Genomic DNA, 21,001 nt, shown 5'->3' with positions numbered 1-21,001 from the left:
GCCCTTAAAGGAAAACACCACCGCATTTCCATACTGGACTATGTTCTGCTCTGATCTTAGACGAGGTGATACATACCTCCCTCTCCTCTGCGCGTGCACTCAATGGCTCTTGCGCGCACTCCGCGCAGTGCTAATTTGCTAGCATGTAGCTTGTCCCAGTATATTCCTTAGGATCCAAAGGGGGGTGAAGTTAGAAGCGACCAAGCACTTCCACGTTGTCCCTATTTAAATACGGTTACGTGAGTAGTTACACGACCCAAGTTTGGTTACACAAAATGAAACATGCCAATCTTTCTAAGCGGATAACAAGGATAACTATATAGTATGGCGGAATAACAACTGGAAGCACTTCGACGTCGGCGCAGTAATATCATCACTCAAAACATGACGGGACTATATACCTTCTGCTTGTTTTCACAACCCTGTACGATGCACGTTATAACCATGATGTTTGATTGTTCACAAACTATCTTACTACAACCTGATGCTTCCTCAACTGTGCACAAACTACTACAGGTAGTGCAGGCGACGGCGTGCAGGTCACGTAGGTTCTATTGACGGAAGTAAGAGGTAGGAGCGGAGTGATGATATTACTGCGCCGACGTCGAAGTGCTTCCAGTTGTTATTCCGCCATACTATATAGTTATCCTTGTTATCCGCTTAGAAAAATTGGCATGTTTCATTTTGTGTAACCAAACTTGGGTCGTGTAACTACTCACGTAACCGTATTTAAATAGGGACAACGTGGAAGTGCTTGGTCGCTTCTAACTTCACCCCCCTTTGGATCCTAAGGACAAGCTACATGCTAGCAAATTAGCGCTGCGCGGAGTGCGCGCAAGAGCCATTGAGTTTTAGATAATATATTTTGTGCGATCAAAGTAAAGTGACATACCGAGTGCTGTCCCATTTGTATTTCTACCATTTCAAGCCCTCACAGTCTCTCACGCTCAACTGTTAACCAGGTGACGTCATTTAAGTCCCTGAGGGTTCAGGACTTAGACCTTATGTCGGATCTTCTTTCGGGTCGACAACCTGACAAGTCGTATTTTGGGGGGTTCTGTCACGACCTTGTGGTGAAATGACCGACAGATGACGTCTTAAGACAGTGGTCCTAGTGGCACTGCAATATGACCAGAAAACCTTTTTTTTAAAAACCTAAAAACTCTTTACCTCTCTGGAAAAAAGCCACGATACTGAGGCCTCATTTAACCTGCTCAGGTATTGAAAGGAGAGACTTTAAGGAAGCCATAAGACAAAGCCGCGAGGAACGCCTCCTCCACGTGCGTTACAAACTTCTCTGCCTCGAGCTGGGATACCGGACTAAGGCAAGATTCATCACACGGAAGGTAATGGACAAAAGAAACCTTATTAATACGATGCACTCCTATGCACGAAATTGCCTGATTGACCAACTTGAGGTCATGGATACCCTTATTGCCGAGGGAAGTGAACCGACTTCGGAGCAGCTACCTGAAGTTCCAAAATCCAAGAAGAGCAAAAAACCGCAGAGTGATGAGGTGGAGGACTCTGACCTGATATCGTTAAACATCCTTGAGAGTAGGGGTGTAACGGTTCACCAAAACCACGATTCGGTTCGACTTCGGTTTTTGACTCACGGTTCGGTTCAAACCTCGGTTTTTAAAAACCTTTTGGAAAACTTCCAGAAAAAATGTCTGGATTTTATTAAAGGATATATCAAGAACATGAACATTAGTTATACTAACAAGTAGAACACTTTTTTTTTTTAAACACTTCTATTAATCTCTTAAGGAATACAAAAAATAAACATTTGTCTTAAGACCAGTCTACATTGTCTAAATAAAGTAAAAATGAAAAACTTCTTACACCAGTCTGAGGTATAACAAAAATAAATAAAAAGCACTTCTCTTAAAGTGTAGGTCCGGAGTGAAATGGACCCTAGGTCATTTCCACCAAGACCTCCAGCCAAACACCCCCTCGGAAGCATTTTTAGCGATGGTCAGCAGTGGTCAAGATAGGGCGAACAGCCGAACGGCTTCGTAATAGCGCTATGGTACTTACAGTATATCTCGTAAATTTCCCCACTAATAATGCATGGAATGTTACCAAACTTCTGCAGTAGTACACACGGGGTCTGTACTCACAAAACGAGGCATTTTAAAGTTTGTAAGTACACCAGGAGTTTATTTAAAAAGAACACTTGCCTAATAGCTTCTACTGCTAAAGCTACGCTGTTTGCGTAGACGGCACCGTGTTTACACAGCTTCTTCTTCGTTGGTGTTTAATGGCTGGAGGACTTAACACAAGAAGGCAAGGAGTGCAGAAACCAGCTATAGCCGCAGGTGGAGAAGGCGACGAAAGAAGGGAAGAAAGCTGGCTTCAGAGGAGCGCACGCATATATTGACGGCGTAAGAATCACAGCAAAGGTCATGTAAAGGCGGGCCCACACCGGACCGAAAATCGGCGTCTTTGACAGAGTCAGCGTCCGTGACATGAGTCTGCTTGGTGTGGTCGCTCGAATCGGCCAACGTCGGCGTTCATTTCAGCCGATTCAAATGTGTAATCCGCCATTCGAGTCGGTCACTCTTTTACCATTCTGATTGGTGGAGGCTAGCAGCTTGACTAGCGAATCAGTGAAGCCCGGAAGTGACGATGGTAAACATACCAGATAACCAGTGGAATCGAAGAAGGTGGTCTAGAGAGGACCGCCTACTTCCGGTTTTCGTGTTTTTTGGCCCACAATACAGATTAGCGCCGCCTGTTGTTTTGGATACATTACATCTCGCGCAAGCGCGGAACGTATGGCGTCGGCTGTAATTCCGTAGGTGTGAACCGCCCATGTCGTTGTTCGAGTCGGCCATGTTAAGTAGCCCGACGTCATTTACCGACGCGAATCGGGCAGTCGGTCCGGTGTGGACCCGCCTTAAGTTACAGACTTAAAGGGATAGTTCAGAATTTTGGACATAAGACCTATTTTCCAAGTGAGCCGGTGTGTTCGAGACATCTGGACACGTTTTCAAGTGATTTCATTCAGTTCTTCTAGTTGCCGAGTTTGCTTATGCTATGGCTAGGGCAAGTCAATCGTTCTTAGCTAGCATGGCATTAAAAATAGTCTTGCCCACTCCACAGTGCACCCGAGGCAAATCCATTGTAACGGCAGACTATCGATGTACATATCTGTGTTGATAGAATGTTTGAAATAAAACCAACCTTGCATTTTTAAGGATTTATGTCTCAGCAGCAGCAACAGCGTGTCATACTTCCTAGTAGGCTATGGCAGCGGCGGAGTGGTATCACCCAGCACTTACACTCAACAAAAATATAAACGCAACACTTTTGTTTTTGCTCCCATTTTTCATGAGATGGACTTAAAGATCTAAAATTCATTCCAGATACACAATATTACCATTTCTCCCAAACATTGTTCACAAATCAGTCTAAATGTGTGATAGTGAGCACTTCTGCTTTGCTGAGATAATCCATCCCACCTCACAGGTGTGCCACATCAAGATGCTGATCTGACATCATGATTAGTGCACAGGTGTACCTTATACTGCCCACAATAAAAGGCCACTCTGAAATGTGCAGTTTTGTCTCACAGCAAAATGCCACAGATGCCACAAGCATTGAGGGAGCGTGCAATTGGCATGCTGACAGCAGGAATGTCAACCAGATCTGTTGCTCGTGCATTGAATGTTCATTTCTCCACCATAAGCCGTCTCCAAAGGCGTTTCAGAGAATATGGCAGTACTTCCAACCGGCCTCACAACCGCAGACCACGTGTAACCACACCAGCCCAGGACCTCCACATCCAGCAGGTTCACCTCCAAGATCGCCAAGACCAGCCACTCAGACAGCTGCTGAAACAATTGGTTTGCATAACCAAACAATTTCTGCACAAACTGTCAGAAACCGTCTCAGGGAAGCTCAACTGCATGCTCGTCGTCCTCATCTGGGTCTTGACCTGACTCCAGCTCGTCGCCGTAACAGACTTGAGTGGGCAAATGCTCACATTCAATGGCGTCTGGCACGTTGGAGAGGTGTTCTCTTCACGGATGAATCTGGGTTTACATTGTTCAGGGCAGATGGCAGACAGCGTGTGTGGTGTCGTGTGGGTGAGCGCTTTGCTGATGTCAATGTTGTGGATCGAGTGGCCCATGGTGGTGGTGGGGTTATGGTATGGGCAGGCATCTGTTATGGACGAAGAACACAGGTGCATTTTATTGATGGCATTTTGAATGCACAGGGATACCGTGATGAGATCCTGAGGCCCATTGTTGTGCCATACATCCATGAACATCACCTCATGTTTCAGCAAGATAATGCACGGCCCCATGTTGCAAGGAGCTGTACACAATTCTTGGAAGCTGAAAATGTCCCAGTTCTTGCATGGCCAGCATACTCACCGGACATGTCACCCATTGAGCATGTTTGGGATGTGCTTGACCGGCGTATATGACAGCGTTCCCACTAATATCCAGCAACTTCGCACAGCCATTGAAGAGGAGTGGACCAACATTCCACAGGCCACAATTGACAATCTGATAAACTCTATGCGAAGAAGATGTGTTGCACTGCACGAGGCAAATGGTGGTCACACCAGATACTGACTGGTTCTGAGTCCCCAGACCCCCAATAAAGCAAAAAAAAATGCACATTTCAGGGTGGCCTTTTATTGTGGGCAGTATAAGGCACACCTGTGCACTAATCATGATGTCAGATCAGCATCTTGATGTGGCACACCTGTGAGGTGGGATGGATTATCTCAGCAAAGCAGAAGTGCTCACTATCACACATTTAGACTGATTTGTGAACAATGTTTGAGAGAAATGGTAATATTGTGTATCTGGAATGAATTTTAGATCTTTAAGTCCATCTCATGAAAAATGGGAGCAAAAACAAAAGTGTTGCGTTTATATTTTTGTTGAGTGTATAAGTTACCGGTTCTATAATAGTTTGTTTACCTGCTGTCATTGCTACAGACGCAGAGTAGCCTGCAGTGCTAGTTTCTTCAATCTCACAGAAATGGACACTTTTGGATAATATACTGAAACTTTTGAAGACTCTGATGAGGAGTTTTTTTCCACCCAAACCCAACCGTACCTGTACGAGGCTGAATATACAGAGGAAGAATTGCCCAAGAGGGATGCTCAAAGGGCAGAACGCGAGCGTCTGTGGAGACCGAGATAGCCCCCGCTGGAGCTGAGAACCGGGACCGAACAAAAGGAGACTGGTGGTGCCAGGAGGGAATCCCCCGCAACGCGTCCAAGGGTTTACGGTTCTCCGGACGGAGCAGTGGTCCGGGTTCGCGGGTGCGTAATTGTGGCTTCGCGTGGCCGTGGGCTGCCCGGTGTTTGAGTGAGCTCCAAGGGCTTTTCAGACAGCCTTGGGGGTATAAGTGCCGACAGTTTGGCCCGGTTCGATTGCCTATTTACGGGCAGTATTTCGGGCGGCGCGTCTTAGAGTTTTGAGTCCGACGGAGCAAAGTAAAGTTCCGCTGCTGCTGAGAAACTAGTTCCTCAAAAAATGGATGATTCATGCGATGCAAGGTTAGTTTTGTTTCAAATATTATTCTATCAACACAGATATGTACATCGACAGTCTAGTGTTTTAATGGATTTGCCTCGGGTGCACTGTGGAGTGGGCAAGACTGTTTTTAATGCCTGTCTAGCTAAGAACCATTGACTTGCGCTAGCCATAGCATAAGCGAACTCGGCAACTAGAAGAACTGAATGAAATTTCTTGAAAACGTCTCCAGACGTCTCGAACACACCGGCTCACTTGGAAAATAGGTCTTATGTCCAAAATTCCGAACTATCCCTTTAAGTTATCACAGATCCGTGAGACTATATTTTGAGATGTCTCTGACCCGCTGGCTTCAACAGCGGTGACCAGAGTTAACTTATCTGATTATGGTGTCAATGTTTCTGTCTATGGCAACTTCTGTTTTTTCTGTCAATGTCAGGGGTATTAAGAATGAAGTGAAAAGGAAGAATTTGTTCTTATTTCTTCCGAATAAAGGTGCAGATTTTTATTTTATTCAAGAGACCCACTCTTATGAGACTGATGTTTCATATTGGAGAAGTCAATGGGGAAGAAATGTATGGTTCTCTCATGGTAGCAATCGCTCAGCAGGGGTCGCCATCTTACAGGGAAAATATGGTGGGAAAATTATAAAGTATGATACGGATAAAGATGGCAGATGGATCAATATGTTGGTAGATATCAACCAATCACCTGCTATTCTGATTAATATATATGGTTCAAACAGTTAACTCCTCAATAACATCATTTTTTCAACATTAGAAAATAAGATAACATTGTTTCCCTCAGCAGAGATTTTATGGGGTGGAGATTTCAACACAGTGTTAGATGATAGTGTGGACAGATGGCCTCCAAAAGCCAAACAGACAACTGAATTGGAAAATATTTGCCACAGAGTGAACTTGACTGATATATGGAGACACAGATACCCACAGGAAAAAGTATTCACATGGAGCAATAAGGATAGATCCCGCCAATCTCGCATAGATTTTTGGTTATTTTCAGCTGAATTTGAAAATATGGTAGACTTAATCAAAATAGAACCCACAATACTTACAGATCACAAAGCTATATCAATTCAATTCCATCTTGGATCAGACAGGCAGAGGGTGAATGGAGATTATTGGAAATGAAATAAAACGCTGCTGCAAAATAAGGAATTTGTAAAGGAAACCCAAAAAATCATTGACAAATGTTGGAGTCAAGCAAATCTGCTAAAGAATTTTGGATTATACTGGGAATTAATGAAATATGAAATAAGAAAGTTAGCTATAAGATTAAGCAGAAAAATCAGCAGATATAATAAAGAAAAAGAACTTCAACTTGTCACCCAAATTATTCCATTATCTGAGAAAACGGACCCAACCAGCGCAGAAGTAGAACAATTGGCTTATTTACAAACTAAATTAGACACATTTTATGAGGGAAAAGCTAGAGGGGCCTTCATCAGATCCAGGAGGAAATGGCTTGAACAGGGGGAAAAATGCACCAAATATTTGTTTAATCTAGAAAAAAGGAATTATGAAATATCTTCTCTCTGCAAACTTAAAATGAATGATACTGTGTGTGAAAATGGAAAACTAATTTCACAATATGTTGCAGTTTTTTATGGAAAGCTGTATTTGGCTGACCTGTTGAATGAAGATAAAATGTCACTATTCCTTCAGACCAAACAACCAAATATTAGAAGAATAGATGATGACCTCCAAGTAATATGTGATCAGAAAATAACTATAACAGAGGTGCAAAATTGTATTAATTCCCTCAAGGATAATAAAGCTCCAGGGAATGATGGGATAATAGGGGAATTTAATACATTTTTATAAATGCAATCGCTCCATTTTTAGTTGGTCTATTTGAAGAGGCTCTAGATAAAGAAGAACTGCCCCACACTTTAAGACAGGGATTAATCAAACTAATTCCAAAACCAAAAAAAGATCAATTAAACATTGAAAACTGGAGACCGATTAGTTTATTGAATAATGATGCAAAGCTGTTTGCCTTCATCTTTGCTAAAAGATTAAAAATAGGATTAGATGATATTATAGATGAGGAGCAATCTGGGTTTATGCCAGGGAGAAATATTGTAAACAATATTCGTTTGATTTTGGACATGATAGACTATGATGAATTTATACCTGATGAAAGTTTTATTCTATTTGTGGACTTCTATAAAGCATTTGATACGGTTAATCACCAGTTTATGTTTAAAGTTATTCAATGTTTTGGTTTAGGAAATAGGTTTCTGAGGGCAGTTCAAACACTTTATAAAGGAAGTAACAGTTCAATTAAGATAACAAATGGCACAACACCCAGATTTAATATTAGTTGTGGAATTAGAGAAGGTTGCCCACTAAGTCCTTTCTTGTGCTGGTCTCACGGGTCATGGCAACACATATTAAAGAAAGCAACTTTCAGGGTATAAGAGCCGTAGGTAGAGAATTCAAATTGGCTCAGTTAGCGGATGATACAGCAATTTCTTTGTCCAACCAAAATGAACTTGTCACAGCTGTGCAATGTATCAGAGAGTTTTCTGAGGTTTCTGGGTTGACAATGAACCTTAATAAATCTAGGCTGTTTCCCCTTTAACATTGTGATCTGTCAGAACTGAATGATATTCCCATCAAACAAACTGTGACATATTTGGGTGTTGTGCTTGACAAAAATGAGAACAGGCTATCTGAGATAAACTTTGAACCAATAACTCAACAGATACAAAGAAAATACAATATGTGGCTAATGAGAGATCTATCTTTACACGGTCAGACTCTGTTATCTAAAGCTGAAGGAATATCAAGATCTGTATATTTATCACTAGTACTAGAAATGCCTGCAGAAGTCTCTAAGAAATTAGATCAAATCTTATTCAACTTTATCTGGAAGAACAGATGCCATTACTTAAAAAAAGATATCTTGTGTAACCCCAAGAGGGATGGTGGTCTGGATGTGTTAACCTTTGAAATGTTGAATCACTCTTTCAAGATCAACTGGTTAAGAAAGTTATGTAGACAAAAGACCAACTTCTGGAACTCCTTTGCTACACATGTATTTAATTCATTAGGTGGTATACAGTTTATGATGGAATGTAACTATAAAATTGAAAAACTTCCTGTCAAACTCTCAAATTTTCACAAACAAGCTTTGCTGTCCTGGAAATTGATCTACAAACATAATTAGTTAATAAACCAGTTATTATATCTAGAACAATAAGGACATCCTTTACAAAAAACAATCACTGTTTTACAAGGACTGGATGAAGCATACAATTCTATTAGTTGACCAACCTATTAATGACCATGGCTTCTTACTTTCTTATGAAGAATTTTTGTTAAAATTTCAACTCCCAGTCACACCGAAACAATACGCCAGCTTCTTAAAGGGACTGAAAGAATTACTGCTGTTCCGGGAAATTATACTTGTGATATTTTTGTGGGCGGAGTTGATATTACAAAAAGACCCTGCTCTAACAGATTTTTTAAGCTTCGTGAAGCATTTTCTTTATTTTCTGAGCCCAATAGATGGCGCTCTCTGTTCAACAAAGGGTTGAAGGCCGATATATTTCCATTGCTTTCAACCCTTTGTTGAACAGAGAGCGCCATCTATTGGGCTCAGAAAATAAAGAAAACAATCAATCAATCAATCAAGCAACCATGCAGGCATAACTTTGGGCAGACAGATAGATGGGTAGTTTTTAACTGGCTGAAAGCCAAATTATCTGGATTTATAGTGTTGTTGATTCTTTCAGGTACAAATCTGGATATTTAAGTCCAAAGTATTTGAATTCTACATATTTTGTAATAAATATTAGTGATGTCCAAATGAAGCTTCGTATAGCATTTTCTTTATTTTCTGAGCCCAATAGATGGCGCTCTCTGTTCAACAAAGGGTTGAAGGCCGATATATTTCCATTGCTTTCAACCCTTTGTTGAACAGAGAGCGCCATCTATTGGGCTCAGAAAATAAAGAAAATGCTTCACGAAGCTTCATTTGGACATCACTAGTTACAACCCAAGTAATCCACACATACAAAGAAAAATCAAAACCATGATTTATGTCCATATATAAGTTATGTGTACTAAAGTGGAAATGTATTTACTGAGAAAAATGTTGACATGTTCAATACTTACTTTCCCCGCTGTATGAATAAATATAAAACAGCCTCAAAGCCTAATAGATTCTCTTCCTCTGGACCACAGAGATCCAGTTAACACATCACTGAGCAACAGTTTATTTTAACTCAATCCAACATGAACCGTCCTGCTGCCAGAAATATACTGATATTATACATATTGTAGCTGCGCCATCAACAGCCACAGACTCAGTACTGAGAGACGGACTGACATCGTTGGAGTTTGTCTTAAAGAATAATCAAGATGATCCTTTATGGCGGCAAATGTTCATATTAAACATGCAAGATAAGTAAGCCTGCTAACACATTCATGCGCCAGTTTACTCTTCTTCATTGTTCACGCAGCCGACGTCTTCATGAGCGTGGCTTCTCTGCGTCTCCAGCTCTCGACTGACGGCAGTCATCGGCCTTTGGTCATCTGTGACTGGAAACAAAATGCAGCGTCACAAACATGTTTTGGCTTTTTACGTCAGGGACCAAAAACATATTCATCTCAAGAAAGAGCCTTTGTAGGTCGACCAGACGTAGCTACTTGCTAGTAGCTAGTTTCTGGGCCGGTGAAACCAGAGCACACAGCAAAAAAACTCATCTTTGTGTTAGAAGGGACTTTAGTGGGAATAAGGAGGAATGCCCTCCAGATGTATCTGAGAAATCTCCGTCATGAGAACGGACCGTGCACAAACCGATTCAACGTTGATGTGATTCAATAGAGAGGAGCGTGTTTGAGGGTCAGAGGGTGACACATGGTGTGTTTCAGAATAAAGGATTTGTTAACTGTGTCATTAAACTTCCCTGAACCTGCCTTGTATTCTTCTACTGAACCTCTACTGGTGATCTTGGTTTGCCTGGATGTTTTCCAACAATCCCCATGGAAGTCGGCACCTTGCTGTGTGTCCGCAGATACAAACATCATGCATAGTTTGATGTCGTTGCTACCTCAGAAAGAGCACAACGGAGGCTCTCCAGCAGTTTGAGGTTATAGTCAAATATCACACTTCCTGCCAGCTGAACCAACTCACCAGTTTCCACCTGAGGATCTTTATCCACTCATCTGCCTCCACACCCGTCTTTGCACAAAGATAAAATGTTCTCTCAGGAAACACCAGGCTGTGGACACAAGAGAGAGTACAACGTATGAATTACTTTAATGTGTGAATGTCAGACTAAAAAGGTGGACACACAACTAGCGATGTCCAAATGAAGCTTCGTGAAGCATTTTCTGTATTTTCTGAGCCCAATAGATGGCGCTCTCTGTTCAACAAAGGGTTGAAAGCAATGGAAATATATCGGCCTTCAACCCTTTGTTGAACAGAGAGCGCCATCTATTGGGCTCAGAAAATAAAGAAAATGCTTCACGAAGCTTCATTTGGACATCACTAATATTTATTACAAAATATGTAGAATTCAAATACTTTGGACTTAAATATCCAGATTTTAACCTGAAAGAATCAACAACACTATAAATACCAGATAATTTGGCTTTCAGCCAGTTAAAAACTACCCATCTATCTTTCTGCCCAAAGTTATGCCTGCATGGTTGCTTGATTGATTGATTGATTGATTGTGATGTGGTTTGATTTGTGATGTGAAACTGTGAATGTTTCTTTATGGAGTTAGAAAGATATCCAACTCAAATTTGACATTCAATTTAAAAATCTACCATGATTAATTATTAGAAAAGGGAGCAAGGGAGTTGTTGACACTGACTGAAATTAAGAGAAGGAAATTTCTTTTTTTATTGCAGGTTCACCCTTGATCCAGATCTAAGGATTTTGACTCGTCGAGTTAATTGCCATCTTTTGCAGCTGTTTGCCACCAACACCACATACATCACTACTACACTACATCTCTTATAACTTCACATCTGTTGCTTCACATACAGACACACACACACTCACTCACACTCACTCACTCACACACACACACACACACACACACACACACACACACACACACACACACACACACACACACACAGTGTTGTTTTTCTCTTTGTTTGTTTCCGTTGGAGGAACTTCGACCTGGAGGAGCTGAGCCCATCCGGTCCCCCCCTGCAGGTACTTGCACAGTAGATGAGCTTTTGTGTCACAGTGACAAGTGTCAGCATGCAATTAGCTGTAGAAATCTATTGCTTTATTCTTAGCTGCTGAGTTTGTATGTAACTGCTATGACTGAGATTTCTTTGCTGTTAATGTTTTATTAGACGGTCCCGACGGTGCCCACCTCGCCGGCCAAAGGGTCAAGGACCAGAAAGACCAAGTGCCAAGTTTTGTGCACGTGAGTATCCGGATGTTTTATCCTTAAATGACTGATGAATTGATTAATCATTGGTAGAAAAGAATGATTGTTGCCAAGACATTTTCTGTTTTTTTTTTTCCTTCATTATGTTTACCTTTTATGTGCTTTGCCCCTTTCTAATAGGCCGTGGTACTGGTTACCGCCACCGGGTGCTTCGATGGCCAACTTCTCCCTTCACGGGGCGTAGCCACAAGTTGGTCATCCCTCCCGAGTCTCCTGACAAGAAGGTATTATTATTATTATTGTCCAGTTTATGAAGTAATAGATCTTGAGAGGGATTAAAGAGTTTCATGCTAAATCAAATAATTTTTGTCGTTGCAGTTTGTTCTGATTGTCGGAGACTCCCATCTACGAGCCCTCGTAGATGGAGTGGTCGCGATGCCTGAAGGGAACGTCTCCTTTGGCATCATGTCGACCCCAGGAGCCTCTGCTTCTCAGCTGCGGACTGAGGTGTTTCAATGCACACACAAATATGTTTCATTTCATATGTAAGTAAAAAATATTCACATATAAAAAACAAGATTCATAAACATATTTCCAATGCACACACAAATCTAAAAAAAAATCACAAATACATGAATGTTAAAGTATTTGCAATCTTCATCAAATACGCATTTGGGGCTTGTTACATTCATATATGAACTGTTGGACCTGTATTTACAAAGTGCTTTTAATTTGTAAACCTCCCTGCATTTGTGTGTGAAACTTTTGAGACTCCCCTGACGTGACTCTGATCCACAAATGCGTTTTTTCTAAGAGGAGGTTGTCTGTAGCCAATCAGATGTCTCCCTCCTTTACAGCCAATCACGTGACTGCGTTGCGTTGGAGGGATATGGGTGCTAGAGCCAGAATCGACCTTATTTCTGGAGATAATTTCCCTTCTTCCTGTGCTCCCTGTCTTTATGCTGTATAGATTAGGTGTACAGTTATATAAATATCTATTTTTCTTTTATAAAGAAGCATTTTATGGAAGTAATTTATTCCCTCATTCTGGGGAAGATGAACCGGTGCGGGCGGAGTTGTGTTTTAGACTTTTGGGGGAGACACTCACGTGATTGGCTGTAAAGGAGGGAGACATCTGATTGGCTACAGACAACCTCCTCTTAGAAAAAACGCATTTGTGGATCGGAGTCACGTCAGGGGAGTCTCAAAAGTTTCACACACAAATGCAGGGAGGTTTACAAATGAAAAGCACTTTGTAAATACAGGTCCAACAGTTCATATATGAATGTAACAAGCCCCAAATGCGTATTTGATGAAGATTGCAAATACTTTAACATTCATGTATTTGTGATTTTTTTTTAGATTTGTGTGTGCATTGAAAATGTATTTGTGTTTTGGGTCACATGTATATACAAATCCCCAAATACATTTGTAAATCTTTTTTGTGCATTTGTGAATTTCTGTGTGCATTTGTGAATTTCTGTGTGCATTTGTGAATAATGAGACTGTTCCAGCTCCATAGTAATGACTAAAAAGCCCCAATTCATGTGTGGATGCTATAATGACTTGTGTTTTTGAATATATTTTTCAGGTGTGAAGTACTTCTCTGCTGCGGAGTGCTTCCCCCTTACGCGCTTGGAGCTGTGGAGCAGAGATGGTGTAAGTACAATATGTGTGAAATAAAAAGCTATATTGGTTATTCTCGTGTGTTGATATGAAATGCTCAGTGAGGCTACCTTTTTAGAGGCTCACTTTGTTTGCAATTGTGTCTGCAGGTCCATCTGAGCGATGGCGAGGGGATGGGCATCCTCGTCCGGTTGCTGTGGTCTGCTTTCCACCAGCAACTGGAGCCATCTCCACCTCCCCGGGTCTCTCCTCCGGCGCCTAGGCCAGCTAGGAACCTTTCTCCTACGCTGGTTGTGGAGGAGGACCCTGCTCCACCTACCACTGACCCCTTTCAGTGGAGGCCTGCTGGTCGGGACAGCAAGGTAATTATTACAGTGTAATGTGTGTGTACATGTTTCTGAAGCTGTTTACAAAAGTGATTAAAAACAACCAATTTGTTTAATGCAATGTGATGTTTTCTTACTTCCAGAAGAGCCAGCCTGGTGAACCCTCACAGTCCCAGGGTTCAGGCCAGACCAGGATGGCTCAGCAGCTGGTATGTCATATTGATCATTTTTTTTTTGGGGGGGGGGGATATGTGTTAATCGGTTACTATTTAAACTTGTGTATTTGACCAGACAAATTCTCATTGTTTTTTTTGTGTGTTTTTCATTCCCAGGAGAAGGGGAGCTTCCTGCCACTGAATCCAGTTTGGTTCAGTGGCGCTGTCCTCCGGTCTATGGAGGAGGTGTCTCCTTCCCAGCTGTCTTGCCCAGCAGACTGCCAGCCTCCTGTAAGTTGCTGTTATTATAAAGTTTTGCCTGATTCCTGAACAGTCAATCCTGCTTATATTACTATACTCATACAACTAATAACACTTTTCAAATAGACAGAAATAATTGTGATATATGATTTATGTTTAATTGGTCTCATGTTTTATGTAATGGTGCAGGTGGCAGGTCGCACTACAGGCCGCCCCCCTCGCAGCCGCCCTGGCAGCCGCCGGTCTCCAGCGAACAACGTATGCTACTTTTCACCACAATTGACATGCAGACATCACTTGACTGTCCACTCTGTCTGACTTCTAATACATTTGTTCCGAGGAGGAGGCCAGCCCAGTTTCTGTGGCTCCGACGGTATGTTTTTGGTTTTTATTTAAATTGTCTGCACAGCCCTTCTTGCTGTAGTAATACTACTGTTAACATTCAGCTCAGTGTCTTGTGTAATTAAAATGATGATGGGTGTAATTGATCTTGTGCTTTATTTGGTGCATCAGACGGCACCCCCAGCGAGACGGACCAGGACCAAGGTCGGACCCCCGCCAGGCACCCAAACTTCAGCGAACAACGTACATTACTTCCTGCTACAATAGAAACAATCACACACAAGTGTACACAGTGTCGTCACCAGGTGTGTGAATCTAATATGTTTCTTATCTTGTGTCAAGTTTAAAATGTTTCTTATCTTGTGTGAACAGCTGGCTGGCTCGCCCCCAGCCAGGTCATCCTGGAGTACCGAGGAGGAGGCCAGCCCAGTTTCTGTGGCTCCGATGGTATGTTTTTGGTTTTTATTTAAATTGTCTGCACAGCCCTTCTTGCTGTAGTAATACTACTGTTAACATTCAGCTCAGTGTCTTGTGTAATTAAAATGATGATGGGTGTAATTGATCTTGTGCTTTATTTGGTGCATCAGACGGCACCCCCAGCGAGACGGACCAGAACCAAGGACGGACGCCCGCCAGGCACCCAAACTTCAGCGAACAACGTACGTTACTTCCTGCTACAATAGAAACAATCACACACAAGTGTACACAGTGTCGTCACCAGGCGTGTGAATCTAATATGTTTCTTATCTTGTGTCAACAGCTGGTTGGCTCGCCCCCAGCCAGGTCAACCCTGAGTTTGGGTGATGCAGCGACCGCCTTGCTGTTCGCCAGTTGCAAAGGTAAATATTACTCCTCCTGAATACAGTGCATAGTCTCATCAAAGTCTGGATTTTACTAAATTTTTTGTCATGTGTTCTCAGATGGCCAGGATTAAGACGCCTTCACCAGCCGGACCATCCTGGACCATAACAGATGCAGCCTTGGATACTCCCCTCCCAGCTAAGGTATTTCATCTCCTCCACTACTGACGCACACAGAAAGTACATTCACCTATAGATAAATAAAACTGGTTCAGTTGAAATCTGTAACATTATCTTTTTCTGCATTTCAGAAAAGCCAGTCGATAATTGAAATACATTTGAGAAACTTTAATTGTATGACTGTGGTGCATTGTGTTTTTCCATGTGTAAATATTCATTGGTACCGTGTCTCATCATAGACCGCCCGGAAACAGACTCTCCCATCAGTGACACGGAACATGGACGACGCCCCCTCCACCTCTCGTTCCCCAGCTGAAGAGGTAAGGACATTTACACTTGCTATATGGAGGGATTAATAAAGTGTCTTTGTTTGTGGAAGTGAGGTTCACTTCAACTGCATAAAAAACTATTAATTACTTTAAGGACAGAATTAATTAAAAGTAATATAGATGTAATTAACAAGTAGTTTGACATAATTGTATTAAAGATACCAATACTGTGTTCTAGACGAGATTAACTTTTCAGCTTTTTAACATGTTAATAGTAATTTAATTAACTACTAGGGCTGTTATTGTTATTAGTAATAATATTAATGTTAACAGTAATAATAATGATACTAATAATAGCATAATAATACTAACAAATAATCCTTTACGACATACTTTCAGGTCAGATTACAAAGTCAGCTTACTGTGAGGGCCAGTCATAGTCAGAGTGACGACAGATACACGACATTCTCTCGAAACCATCAGTGTTCTTGTATGTCCCTGACTTTTCTGGCCTATGAGAACGAGGGCTGTCAGTTAAACACGGGTACCCTTGACACTGTGCTAGCACATGGAGACAACCTGTATGTGGGAATCAAACAACAGCTAATACAGGAGAACAAATTCCAACAAAACCACCTTACAGTCGAGGAAATGTCAAAACAGGCACAGACAGGCACAAATATGTACGATGTCCACATGCCCGACATCAGATGTGGCCTCATCAGAGCACCCAACTCTGGAAGCCAGCAGTGGTATTTACTTTTACACCGTCAGCATGAAGAATGTGTTAGCTTCTCTGGCTAAACTCAAAGAGTGTCATTCGGAGTATGCGGATGTGTCTGTTGATGAGGATGTGAGTTTTGACCTTGTAGATGATGTAGATGAGCAACCCCAAATGTTAGACCTAGACTTAGAAGAGGTGTTCAGCAGCCAAAACGAGCCAGGCCAGTCCACAGCTGGGCAAAGCCAGCAGCCCAAGGAGGCGGTGGAGGAAAAGGAGGAGCTGAGGCCTGGTCTGGCTCTGGACACCTGCATGCAGCCACCGGACATTGCACAGGAAATCCTTTCGTATGGCGATGGAATCTTCAGCGTTGCACCTGCCCAAGGTAACACACCTGTGGGATTCTTCACCATACCGAAACTAGAAGCCATGGCCTTTCCTGTGCAATTTCCAACAGGAGAAAACACGCTGGACGAGGCCAGAGACATTTCTCTGTCTCCCAGCTTGTATTTCAATAGTAGATTATTCGCTGCAGACATACGATTCGCGCATTTTGTAAACGGAGACACACATGGCCAGCAACAGCATGTCCATACAAATGCGCAAAGGAAAGTCCAAAACTGCAGACGGGCGTCGAATTAGCAATGTTATGCTCCAGGATAGGGATGAGGTTGAGGGACTAATTATGAACCAAGACGCCACGCGATTTATGCAACCCCTTAGAGGCACACCAGCTTATTGGAACAAAGCCCTGAGAGATGTCCACGCCATGGTGAGACAGATTGGCACCCCAACCTTTTTTCTCACGTTCTCCGCTGCTGAGATGAGATGGCCTGAATTCATTGAGGTCATTAAAGCTCAGCAGGGAGAACGAGGAGACTTTTCAGAGCTGGATTGGAATGCCAAATGTGAAATTTTGCGCAGTAACCCCATTACGGTTATGCGCATGTTTGAAAAAAGAGTAGATGCTCTGATGTCGAACCTCATCCTCTCACCAGCACAGCCCATCGGTGAAGTAGAAGATTACTTTTACCGTGTTGAGTTTCAAGCCAGAGGAAGCCCGCACATTCACATGCTGGTTTGGATCAAGGATGCCCCCAAATTTGAAGAACACCTCGACTCCACCGTCATCAAATTCATAGATCGTCACGTTTCGTGCAAGATGCCTGACCCCGAGGCAGACCCAGAACTCCACAAAATTGTGTCGGAAGTTCAGTTGCACAGCAGGAAACACTCAAAGTCGTGCAAAAAAGGCAACGTTTCCTGTAGATTTGGCTTTCCTAAACTGCCCATGAGCGAAACTCTCATTGCCATTGTTGACACTGCACAAGGCCAATCACAGAATCCCGAAGAAGAGCTGAAGAGAATGAAACGGGAATTCGCCAGGATGCAGAGGGAAGCAAAGGAGAAGCTGAAGCCTGTTAGGGATGCTCGCATGGATCCAAGCGCCTCATTCAGCAGCTTGGCAGACCTGCTCCGCCACTGCAAGCTGACACACGAAGAATACCTCGGCTACGTCCAAGATCTGACGAGCGGCAGTGTAGTCATGCTGAAGCGCGATCCAAACGAGTGCTGGGTCAACGGTTACAATCCGAACCTGCTCCGAGCATGGAACGCCAACATGGACATCCAGTACGTTGTGGACGACTACAGTTGCATAATGTACATGATGTCCTATGTTTCCAAACCTGAGCACGAGATGACTGAATTCCTCAACGCGGTCATCAAAGACGTCAAGAAGTCAATGGTAAACAAGCGCGACGAGATGAGGCAGGCCTACGCTAAAAACAGAGAGGTCAGCGCACAAGAAGCTGTGGCTCGTACGTGCAGTTTACCGTTGAAGAAGTGCTCGCGTTCCGTCGTGTTCCTTCAGACCGATGAGGACGGTCTGAAGATGAGTCATCCCATGGGCAGGCTTCGGCAAATGTCACCGGATTCGGAGGAGGTGTGGATGTCAGGGATCCCTGAAAAGTACCTCAACAGACCTCTCGGTCGAGAGTTTGAAGGGATGTGCTTGGCCGAGTTTGCGTCTGAGTTTAGGGTAGTTTACGGCGTGCAGGTAGAAGGTAAGAATGCCATTCCCCTGAGAAATGACATGGGCTACATTCAGAAGAGGACTAAAGGCAAGCCAGCCGTCATCAGATACATGCGCTTCTCGGAGAAGAAGACCCCTGAGAAGTTTTTCAGGAGACTTCTAAAACTCTATCTCCCGCACAGATCTGATGGCGACCTGACGGATGTAACATACCCCACATACGAACAGTTTTACAAGTGTGGCAAGAAGTGGGGTATGGACGTCCAACGCATCGTGGATGGCAACCAGAAACGATACGAAGGACGAGGCAAAAAGATTGATGCGGCGCTGGAACGGTGGAGCCGTTTTATTTTTATCTGTCGGGTGGAGCTGGCTGCGGCAAGTCCCACGTCATCAAGTGCGTTCACCAGGAAGCGTCGAGGATTCTGCGTCAGCTGGCAATATTCCGGGACCAGGGCGACATGTCCCGGCCTGCTGTGCTGCTAACCGCCTTCACTGGCACAGCGGCATTCAACATCTCTGGCAGCATGTTGCACTCCATCCTCAAGCTTCCGAGGTCCTTGAAGCCACCGTATCAGGGTCTCGGAAATGCACTCGATGACCTCAGGGTGGCACTGTCCAACGCAGAAATTCTCATCATTGACGAAGTGTCAATGATTTCCAAAGAGCTGTTTGCCTACGTCCACTGGCGTTTGCAGCAGATCAAAGGAAACCGGAGGCCATTTGGAGGAATGTCTGTCCTGGCTGTAGGTGACTTTTACCAGCTGCCGCCCCTCGGTAGAGCCAAGCCACTGTGTGTGTACGAGGAGGATGAGTTTGATCTCTGGAAGGACCACTTCACAATGGTCGACCTGACGGAGATCATGAGACAGAAGGACGATCGAGCTTTTGCCGAACTCCTGAACCGTCTGCGAGTGAAGCAAAAGGACGATCGTCTGAGCGATGAAGACAGAGCGTTGCTCACACAGACGGCGGCTTGTGCTCCAGATTGTCCAGTGGACAGGCTCCACATCTATGCCACGAACAAAGAAGTGGACCGTCACAATGCCGATACCGTAGCCGCCCTCCACAAGGATGCCATCAACATTGCAGCCGAAGACTTCCGGAAAGACCCCACGAGTGGCTGCATGTTGTTGGCGCCTCGCAACATCAGAGGCCACAAACGAGATCTGCCTGACAGCATAACTGCTGCTCCTGGAGTACGCGTCATGGTGACCAGGAATCTCGACGTGGAGGATGGTCTGGTTAACGGCACGTTTGGTACCATCTCAAACATTGTGATGAGTGATCGTGGGCCAAAGGTTGCCAAGCTGATTGGACTGCGGCTGGACAATCCTACGTCAGGACAGTGATCGCGTAAAAAGGTGCTGGGTCCCTCAGATGACTCTGTCTACATCGAGAGATCTGAGGAGAACCTGAACAGCAAGAGAGGAGTTGTTCGACGTCAGTTTCCCATCAAGTTGGCCTTTGCCTGCACTGCCCACAAAGTGCAAGGCATGACCATGACGTCGGCGGTCGTGAGCCTCAAGCGTGTATTCGAATCAGGAATGGCGTATGTCGCTCTCAGCCGCACAACTTCACTCCAGGGTCTCACCGTCACGGACTTTGATGAGAAAAAGATATATGCTGACCCCAAAATCAAGACCCCTCTGGAAAGTATGACTTTCCAGACTGTCAGACCCCTTTTGACTCGTTCCGGGTGTTTACAGGAAACTCCAAATGCTTTGACGATCGTCCATCACAACACGCAAGGGCTTCCAACTCACATCGTGGACCTGAAAGCACATCACGAACTCCAACTAGCAGATGTGTTGTGTCTCACAGAGACACACCTGTCAGGCTCCTCTGTGTCCCCAATTTTCCATCTGGAGGGTACAGGCAGAGCCTCGAAGGTACATGCAAGATGTCAATGACTTGGAGTTTGTTGTCGTTAAAATTGAGGCTCCAGTCAAAGTACTATTAGCGACTGTCTACAGACCCCCACAATTCAGATTAGAACCCTTTTTACAAAACTTGAAAAACCTCTTGGACTTCCTTGGCCATATTGGATCACCAGCCCATTGTTGTTTGCGGGGACTTCAATGAGGATCTGCTTTCTAAAGGAAAGAAAAGTATAAGAGATTTGTTTCAGTCCAGAGGTTACACTCAGTTAATTGCGGACTCCACAACTGAAAACAACACGCTGATTGATCAGATTTATATATCACATCCTGATAAATGTGTTCAATCGGGTGTTCTCCAAACATATTACAGTTACCACAGTCCAGTTTATTGTATTTTGACTGACTAATAGCCTCTCCAGCTAACCCATTCTGCTATTACCAATCCATCTCCTCACATTGTGTCATTGTCTATTTTGTGATTTCTGGGTGCTTTTTCCCATCGCTGCTTCT

General features: G+C 43.5%; 1 protein-coding gene and 1 long non-coding RNA gene across 2 annotated transcripts in view; one reads left to right on the top strand and one right to left on the bottom strand.

Annotated features, from left to right (window-relative positions):
• Window positions 1–21,001, top strand: part of LOC311010291 (protein NLRC3-like) — a 170,408-nt gene that overhangs the window by 50,920 nt on the left and 98,487 nt on the right. The window lies entirely within an intron of this gene.
• Window positions 9,728–10,898, bottom strand: LOC311010293. The gene is made up of 2 exons (XR_014596761.1): window positions 10,672–10,898; window positions 9,728–10,076 (listed from the first exon to the last, which is right to left on the bottom strand). It is a non-coding gene; the product is annotated as an uncharacterized lncRNA (long non-coding RNA).

This window comes from Eutrigla gurnardus, assembly GCF_963514095.1.
Source record: "Eutrigla gurnardus genome assembly, contig: SCAFFOLD_57, whole genome shotgun sequence".
Lineage (NCBI taxonomy): Eukaryota > Metazoa > Chordata > Actinopteri > Perciformes > Triglidae > Eutrigla > Eutrigla gurnardus.
The sequence above is the reverse complement of the archived record's forward strand: the minus strand, read 5'-3'. Positions and strand labels throughout refer to the sequence as shown.